The sequence below is a fragment of the Elephas maximus genome, chromosome 11 (genome assembly GCF_024166365.1).
Source record: "Elephas maximus indicus isolate mEleMax1 chromosome 11, mEleMax1 primary haplotype, whole genome shotgun sequence".
Taxonomy (NCBI): Eukaryota; Metazoa; Chordata; class Mammalia; order Proboscidea; family Elephantidae; genus Elephas; species Elephas maximus.
This window is the reverse complement of record NC_064829.1, coordinates 106,033,237-106,042,999: the sequence shown is the minus strand read 5'-3', so window position 1 is coordinate 106,042,999 and position 9,763 is coordinate 106,033,237. Positions and strand designations below refer to the sequence as shown.

The following is a 9,763-nucleotide window of genomic DNA, read 5'->3' as shown; positions in this document are numbered from 1 at the left end:
CTCTGCCACTGCTTCTCACCATCTTGCCATCTTTGGCATTAAAGCTCTTTCTCTGTCTCCTGGATCTAGGAGGGTCTCAGCACAGGTATCCCACATCCAAAGGACATGCTCTGCTCCTGTCTCTTTTTCCTTGGTGGTGGTGAGATCCTCTCCTCCTGCCTCTGGGATGGCTCATTTTAAGCCTAGTGGGATGGGAAAAACCAACCAATCCCCTTGTTAGCATCCATATACCTTATTTACATGGTCCCCCCCCACCCCGGGGTGCCATGAACTTTATTTGTATTATTAGCATGCTGTCTAGTCCTGTTGATGGTCCACAGTTATCTTGTTTGTATAATTCCACCCAGTTACTTGGGTGGGAGTTACAAGTCCATGGCGAGAAAGGCCACATAAAAGCAATATATCACACCAGACTCCCTGACATAGCTTTACTTTTTCTATTCCAGTTCCTGCTCTGAGACTTCCTTGACCCTCTTTGCCTGTATCCTGAAGAGCTGAGCTTTGGTGCAGGCCATGCAGAAACTGGAAAACACTGTGAAGTCCTTATCTTCCTGTGTGATGACCTGGAATTTCTCTTCCCTGTAGACGTTCTAAATGAGCATCACTGGTCCAGTCAGCAGAGCAGCCTCCCTTCTTGAGGAGGATGGGGGCTTCCGGGGGCAGAGGTTGTGGAGCTTGGAATGGTGCCCCTTCAGCTGCTGCACAGTGGCCTGCAGGGATTCCGTGGACTTGTTCACCTGTGTGGATCCACAGAGATTGCGATAGTCCGGGCCACCTTCTTGTGCATGCCAGCCACCCTCAGCTCTTCCAAGCTGTAGCCCTAGCCAGTTCAGACTTTGGTGTAATACTGCACTATGTGGCACTGCACTTAGGGTGGGTAGGTCAGGATGCAGGATGCTGTGGGCTTTTGCTTGTTGGACCTTGTGTCTGCAGATCTTCAGCACGGGCTGGTTGAACCGTGTGGCCAGGCGCTGCTGCCTGTCTGTCTGGAAGTGGTGCTTCAGGATCATGCCACTCCAACTGGGTGCCATGGCTGTCTACAAGCCTCCTCGAAGCAGAATGGCCTCGCAGAAAAACTGTTTTATATTTTTATAGAACCATATGATTGTGGAGAATTCAGAAAATACAGAAATAAGTAGAAAAAAGAAAGATTTTTATTACTTATGACTCCAGAATATAAAGATAGCATCTGTAAAGCTTGAGATGCATTTCTATATAGTGGTTCTTTGTAGATATTTGCATATTTGTTTATATATAAGTGCTGAACAAAATTGATATCATACTTTCCATAAATGTCTTTCCACTTACCGTTTTTAACTTTGGAAATTTCCAAACACCTTCAAAAAAGAATGCATGAAATGAAGTGCTGTATATTATCACCATCATCCTTATTTTTGTTATTATCATTACTATTGTAATTCTTAAGACTGCTTCCTGATTTTTTTAGTGTTTCATTTTTGTATAGTTTCAAATCTTTGGGAAAGTGTCAAGAAGATTATGAGGCACTCCCATATATTCCATACCCACAGTCACTAGTTGTTTACAATTTGAGTCTTTGCTTTGTTAAGGAACGTCACCCGAGTACCATCAGGACCGTACCTGTAATGAAAAACAGGTCGTTTTAGCTTGCTGCAACAAGGAAGCCCACACGTAGCGGGGCATGTGGGATGCCTTTGTAAGGGGCAGTTCAGAAGGGCTGGTGATATGTTTTCGGCATAATATATATTTGCTAGCTGCCTAAGTTAGTATAATGTGTAGTTGTTAGCTGTCTCAGTATTGGCCCCAACTCTTAGTGACCCCTGCACAATGGAACGAAATGCTGCCCAATGTTGTGCCAGTCCTCTGATTGGTTATGCACCTGACGGTGTTCCATCGTGATCTAGGAGATTTTCACTGGCTGATTTTAAAAAGTGGAGCGCCAAACCTTTCTTTTTAGTCAGTCTCAGTCTTGAAGGTCCGCCGAAACCTGTTCAGTCCAGCATCACAGCAACACACACGCCATCACTGCCAGATGGGTGGTGGCTGTGGTGCGTGAGGTGCGTTGCCTGGAGGTTGAACCTGGGTCTCCTGCACGAAGAGGAGAATTCTGCTGTTAAACCACTGATTCCTCATATCATAATATACCAGACGCTTTTAAATGCTCGAATAGGTAAGAGTGCTTAATTGTATTATTAGATAATAGTAAGAACTGTCTTAGTTATCTAGGGGTGCTATAAAAAAATAGCAAATATGTGGCTTTAAAAAACTAATTTATCTTCTCACAGTTGAGGAGACTAAAAACCACAAACCAAAGCCGTTGCTGTCGAGTTGATTCTGACTCATAGTGGCCCTACAGGACAGAGTAGGCCTGTTCCATAGGGTTTTCAAGGAGCGATAGAAGTCCAAATTTAGGGTGCTGCCTCTAGGGAATGGCATTCTCTTTCTGTTAACTCTGGGTGAAGGTCATTGTCTACAGCTTCTGTTTCTTGATTCCTTGGAAATCTCCTGTGGTGTGTCATCTATCATCCCCCAACTCTGCTTGCTGCTTCTGTGCTCGATTTGTTCTTTTTATATATCAAAAAGTGATGGGCCTAAGACATACCATACCCTACACTAATAAGACATACCATACCCTACACTAATAGTGCCTCATTAATATGACAAAGAAAAGCCATTGCAAATGGAATTATAACCACATGTATGGGGGTTATGATTTACAACATATTTTTTGGGGACACAATTCAGTCCATAACCTTCCCCAAAATTCATGTTCTTCCCACATACAAAACACAATCACCCCATTGCATTATTGCAAAAGTCTTAAGTCAACTTCAAGTCCAAAATCTCACCTTTTGAATCATCTAAATCAAATATGGATGAGACTTTAGGTGTATTCCATCCTGGGTGGGGCAAAATTCTTCATCTGTGAACCTGTGAAACCTAGAATATAAGTTATTCTAGAGTATAATGGTGGAACACGCACAAAGTAGATATTTTGATGACAAATGGGAGAAATTGGAGGGAAAGAAGGGATAATGGGAACCCAGCAAGTCCAAAACACAGCAAAACAAATTACGGTAGCTCTCAAGGCTTGAAAATTACCCTCTGTTCTTCCCAGACCATCCGGGCAGTGGCTCTGCCCTTAGACTCTGGGTGTTGCCCATGCTCTCTGGGTTCTGAGTGTAGACTCCTGTGGCCCTGGGCAGAGGTACCACCTCCCAGGCCCACTGGTATGGAAACCTCACCACCTGTAACCAAAGGTGGTTTATTTAGTTTACTGCAACAGTGAAGCCCACACAAAGCAGTATATGATGGGATGGCTTTATAAGAGACAGGAGGGGCTGGAGACCAAGATGTGCCTCACCCAAGCCATGGTGTTTTCAGTCTCCTCATATGCATGTGAAAGTTGGACAATGAATAAGGAAGACTGAAAAAGAATTGACTCGTTTGAGTTGTGGTGTTGGCGAAGAATATTGAATATACCATGGACTGCTTAAAGGACAAACAAATCTGTTTTGGAAGAAGTACAACCAGAATGCTCCTTAGTAGCAAGGATGGCGAGACTATGTCTCACATGCTTTGGACATGTTATTAGGAAGGCTCAGTCCCTGGAGAAGGACATCATGCGTGGTAGAGGGTCAGCAAAAAAGAGGAAGACGCTCAATGAGATGGATTGACACAGTGGTTACAAAAATGGGCTGAAGCATAACGATTGTGAGGATGGTGGAGGACCTGACAGTGTGTTGTTCTGTAGTGCTTAGGGTCGCTATGAGTTGGAACTGACTTAAGGGCACCTAATAACAACAACATGCTTTGTTTATCTGCTTTTTACCTGTCACTCCTACTAAAATGTTATCTTTAAGAGTCAAATATTTTTGTCTGTTGCTTTTATTGCCGACTCTTCAGGGCCTAGACTTGTCCTAGTAGGTGGCATTCGTAGGGTAATGCTATTCAGCTATATGCATCCGCTCTCTAATGGATTCAGCTTTGCTTTTCCCCTAAGCATGCTGGGGATGAATTCGGGATGGATTTGGGCTACGGTACAATGCCAGGAGTGGCACGATCGGGCCAGCGGCCAAGGCCGAGGAATACCTTAGCAGCAAGAAGGAAAGCATCTGGGCCTGGACGTGAAGTCCCTGGGAACACTGACTGCCCAAGGACGTGGGAGAAAAACAATGAGCTTTGGTCTCAGGTGGAATGGTATATAGGCTTGTGTCCCTTGCTAGGTGCTTGCGGAAAATACTCCAGCCGGCTGCCACTGGAGAGCAGCTGCTTGCCTGTGTCAGTAAGTTTCCCTGAATAAACTCATGAACTTGGAAAAGGCTACATGTCAGTTCTTCGGACTATCTGCAGGACATACAGTGAGGATCTTTCCTTGCCGGGGCTGTCCCCCGAGAGCAGGTATGTGTACATATATATTGACATTAGGAATTGAGTTAATGTACAGAGGGACCTCTCTTACTGAGTCATGGAGATAGCTAATAGGTGATTCACAAACCAGAGTTAATAAGACTTTTCTAGAACAATTTGCGTCTTCTGATGAATGCATAGCCTGGTAGCACAGTGGGTAAAGTGATCGACTGCCAACCGAAAGGTCGGCAGTTAGAAACAACCTGCAGTTCCGCTGGAGAAAGGTATTGCAGTCTACTTCCGTAATGATTTACAGCCTTGGAAAGCCTATGGGGTCACTATGCATCAGAATAGACCTGTCAGCAGTGGGTTTGGTTTGGTTTGGATGAATGCCTCGACAAGTTTTACTATTTTAGGTGCCTTTGTGGTGAGTGTGCGTGTGTGTGTGTGTGTGTGTGCATGCGTTTGATCGACATTCTAGGAAAACACTTAAGCATTGTGATTGTGACTATGCTGAGTAATAGGCTTCCCATGGGGCTTTCCTTGAGCCTTCCATATAGGGAAACTTACTAACTTCTGGAACAAAATACTACATTTTTCTGTGAGGATTCTGATGTTTACTTCTGAGACACGCTCTCCAAGAAGAAAAAAAAAATCTCCTGAGGTTTTAGACAATAACTAGGCAAGCTTAATTTCCCTTGAAAGATTTGACAGCTGCAGCCCATTTCTTCTTGCAACATCCACATCCTTTCACATTACTACCCTGGTTTTCCCCTTCACTCTGCAAGAGGAGGCTGATTTAAGACAACGGTGACATGAGTCACTCAACTGAGTGTCGCCTATACTTCTCAGTATTTCAGTGTTGCACTTGAGTATTTTGCTTAATTGAGGACTTGATAACTTCCTGAACCAATCTATTCCAGTATTTTTAAGCACAAGCCATAGTCAGAAAGGCATATTCTGTTGTAACCAGCGCAAACATTTCAGCACAGAAATTTCCTGTAATGACATTTTTTTTGCTTGTGATTATACTGATATTTTCTGGTTTTTTATTTTAATGCTTATTACATGGAATAAACAAAAATGACCTAGATAGTATGTCAGATGGTAATAAGTACTGTGTAGAATACAAACAGAGTCAAAGGGGATAGAAATTGTCAGAGGCGAATTGGCCACGGATAGGACCAATTATATATTATTTTTCATTGAACTCATTGATTGACACTTGAACAGAAACCTCAAAGAAATAAGAAGCTATCCTTCAAAGTATCTTGTCTAGTTTGGGCTCCATGCAGAATGCAACTCCCTTTATAGTATTTGCTTTCAGAAAATTACCCCGTACCTTGTTCTTTTTCTTCTCCGCAGCCCTGTCTCTGTTGTGAAAGCTTAGGTTGTGCTGGTTTACTTTTTCTCCTGGAGATTATGAAGGTCGGAATTACTGTCAGGTTTCAGAATAGTGTATGTCATCACTTCAACTTTGTTTCCCCTTTGTCCGCATGGAAGAATCTTCTCAGCAGGAGTGAAATTACACTCTGTGCTTATAATGCTGCATTTTAGTCAGTAAGCAGTAATGTAGTTTTCTCCTAAATCAGCAAGTCATGGCAACCATTTGAAGACCACTCAGTTTCTTAGGCATTGGAGTAATTTTCCAGTAAAGAACCTGAGACAGAGTTCTATACAAACTGGTTAAATGTCTACTGAAACAGACAAGTCAGCTTTTCTAATTAACTTCAGGAAAAAAGTGACATTCTCTATAAAAATTTCCTTAGAGGGTACTTTTTATAGCATTTCATTGAGACGTTTTCTGAAAAATAATCTGAGAATATGCAAACTTTTGATGGTGTTACTGCTTTTCCTCAAAATTCTTATGTATTCATTTTTTAAATTTTAATGTAATGAAAATACACACAATAAAAGATACACCTTGTCGATTCCTTTTTATTTTTAACATGATTTTTCTAACTACATAATTTACTATTCAGGATTCTCCCCTAACTGAAATTTAATAGAAACAGCAACAGGTTAATAATTTGTATCATATTATAAATTTTTTTAAATTAAGACTTTGTTTTCTAAATTATATGTCACATGGTACATTTGATGTTGTCTAATGGGCCTTGTTAATGCTTAGTGAGTTGGAACCCAGTGGACCTGCTCTTGGTTTTGATGGCATTTAAGCCAGAGAACATGATATGCAGTGGGAAAGATGAACTTCACCTTCTCTGGGTTTAGTTATGTCACATTCCCTATCTGTCGTAGTTATCTAGTGCTGCTATAACAGAAATACCACAAGTGCATAGCTTTAATAAAGAGAAATTTATTCTTTCGCAGTCTAGGAGGCTAGAAGTCTGAGTCAGGGTGCCAGATCCAGGGGAAAGCTTTCTCCCTTTGTTAGCCCTGGTGGGAGTCCTTGTCATCAATCTTCCCTGGTTGAGGAGCTTCTCAGTGCAGGGACTCTGGGTCTGAAGGATGTGCTATTCTCCCGGCTCTTGTTTCTCAGTGGTATAAGGTCCTCATGTCTCTGCGTGCTTCTCTCTTTTATATCTCAAAAGAGATTGGCTTAATATACAACCTAATCTTGTAGATTGAGTCCTGGCTCATTAACATGAACTAATCCGATCTCATCAACATTGTAGAGATAGGATTTACATACAACATATAGGAAAACCACATCAGGTGACAAAATGGTGGACAATCACACAATACCGGAATTATGGCCTAGCCACGTTGAGATGTTTTTGGGGGACACAATTCAATCCATAACACTAAGTATATAATCTTGAAAATTCTCAGCATATTTTTCACCTGTCTATATCTGAATTCTTTGTCCTTACAGGAAGCAAGATCCCAAGGCAGATGGAGACTGTCAAATAAGCAAGAGCACAGGAAGAGCTTTCCAGCTTGCCTATCTGGCAACAAATGCAAGTGACTTAACCAGGTGTCAAGATACCATGATAAATACGTCTCAGTTCTACAAACAAGGTGATTCACCCTCTCTCATTGCAGGAGGACTATCTAATATTCACACAGGAGAGACACCTCACCTGTGTAATCAGTGTACAGATACCTCTAGTGATGTCCCAAACTTTGATCTTCATCAGCATTCACACTCAAGAGAGAAGCCTCACACATAGTGAGTGTTTAAAAAGCTCCTCTTATATCTCAGTTATTCATAATCATCAGCGAGTACAGCAAGTACACCCGAGAAAGAGCTACTGTAAGTGTAATAAGTGCTGTAAGGAATTTAATCAGAGATCACATCTGCAAAGTCATCTGAAAGTCCACACTGTAGAGAACCACACAAATGTGATGAATGTAGGAAATGCTTCAGGCATAGAGCAACACTTAATGTTCATTACAAAGGCCACACAGGAGCGAAACTTTATAATTGTGAGGAATATGAGAAACCATACATACAAAACGTGTGTGGAAAAGACTTCATTTCCAGTTCAAATTTGCATTCCTGTCAGGGTGTCCATACTGGAGAAAAACTATACAAATGTAATGTGTTTGGGAAGGGTTTCAGTCGGAGTTCATTCCTCAAAATCTATCAGAAGATCCACAATGTAGAGAAACATAAGTGTGAGGAATGTGAGCAAGGCTTCTATTAGAGTTCAAGACTTCAAGTTCACCACCAAGTGATGCATACTGGTGAGAAACCATACAAATGTGAAGAGTGTGGGAAGAGCTTCAGTTGTAGAGCAAATCTTCACATTCATTGTAGAATCCACACAGGAGAGAAAAGTTGTAATTGTGGGAAGTGTGGAAAGAGCTTTAGGCAGACTGCCAAATTGCACTCTCTGCTAATATGCTGCATTTTAGTAAGCGATAATGTAGTTTTCTCCCAAATCTTTTGACCCATCAGAGAATTCACATTGGAGAAAAACCATTCAGATATGAAGTGTGGAAAGTACTTAGTACTAGAGCAAATCTTCAAGTTCATTGTAGAATCCACACAGGATAGAAAGCTTATGATTGTGGGAAGGGTTTCAGTGTCACTTCCGAACTTCTGCCCTGTGAGAAAGTTCACAGTGGGAAAAAACCATTCAAATGTGAAGACTGTGGGAAGTACTTCAGTAGTAAGTAGATAAAATCCTCAATCTCATTGTAGAATCCACACAGGAGAAACCCTATAAATGTGAGGAGTGTGGGAAGGGCTTTAAGAAGGCTTCACAACTTTTGCCCCATCAAAGAGTCCACAGTGGAGAAAAACGATTCAGATGTGAAGAGTATGGGAAGTACTTCAGTAGTAGATCAAATTTTCAATTTCATCGTAGAATCCACACAGGAGAGAAGCCCTATAAATGTGAGGAGTGTGAGAAAGGCTTTTAGAAGGCTTCATAACTTTTGCCCCACCCAAGAGTCCACAGTGGAGAAAAACCCTTCACATGTGAAGAATTCATGACTTAAATACACCAAAGAGTCCATAATGAAGAAAATCCATTCACATGTGAAGAGTATGGGAAGAGCTTCTGTCAGAATTCACAACTTCAAGCCCATCAAAGAGTCTGTAATGAAGAAAAGCCATACAAATGTGAAGAAGAGTGTGGGAAAGGCTTCAAGTGGAGCATGAATCTTGACGTGCATCAGAGGGTTCATAGAAGAGAGAAACCATATACATGTGGGGAGTGTGCTAAGTCCCTCAGTTATGCCTCAAGTCTTCAATGTCATCAGCGTGTCCACAGTGGAGAAAAATTGTTCAAATGTGAAGTGTGGGAAGCGGTTCAGTGATACAGCAAATCTCCAAGGTCAATGTAGAATCCACAGAAGAGATAAGCCTTATAAATGTGAAGCCTGTAGGAAAGGCTTCAACAAGCTTCACAACTTTTGTCCCATCAAAAGAGTCCACGGTGGAGAAAGACCCTTCAAATATGAAGAATGTGGGAAGAACTCAGATCAGAGTTCACAACTTCAAGCCCATCAAAGAATGCATAATGAAAAAAAGCCATGCAAATGTGAAGAGTGTGGGGAGGACTTGAGGTGGAGCAAGAATCTTACACATCATAGGGTCCACACAGGAGAGAAACCATATGAGTATGGGGAGTGTACTTAAGTCACGTCTGAAGTGTGTCTATAGTGTAGAGAAACTGTACAGATGTGATGTGTGTGGTAAAGTCTTCAGTCGATCTTCACAACTACGATCTCACAAGTGAGCTCACACAGGAGAGAAACCTTAGTGTAACGTGTGTGGTTAGAGCCTCAGTTGGAGATCAGATCTTATGAATCAAAATTCATGCTGGTGATACATTTTCTGAAAGTGATAATAGTGGTAAGAACATCGGAAAATCCTTAAAGGAAAGAGTTCTACAAAGTGAAGGTTTTTTTTTTGTTTTTTTTTTTAAAGAAACCTTCCATTCTCACTGGCATATGTGGTATACCAGCCAATTTTATTTGCCTCTGGACCTCATTGGCAGCATGTTTTTCTGGTTCTAAT

At 41.6% G+C, this 9,763-nt stretch overlaps 2 pseudogenes; one reads left to right on the top strand and one right to left on the bottom strand.

The window, feature by feature from the left end:
* Window positions 1-428: 428 nt before the first annotated feature.
* Window positions 429-1,031, bottom strand: LOC126085117 (60S ribosomal protein L13-like; annotated as a pseudogene).
* Window positions 1,032-4,306: 3,275 nt separating this feature from the next.
* On the top strand, window positions 4,307-9,382 carry LOC126086275 (zinc finger protein 664-like; annotated as a pseudogene).
* The last annotated feature ends 381 nt before the right edge of the window (window positions 9,383-9,763 follow it).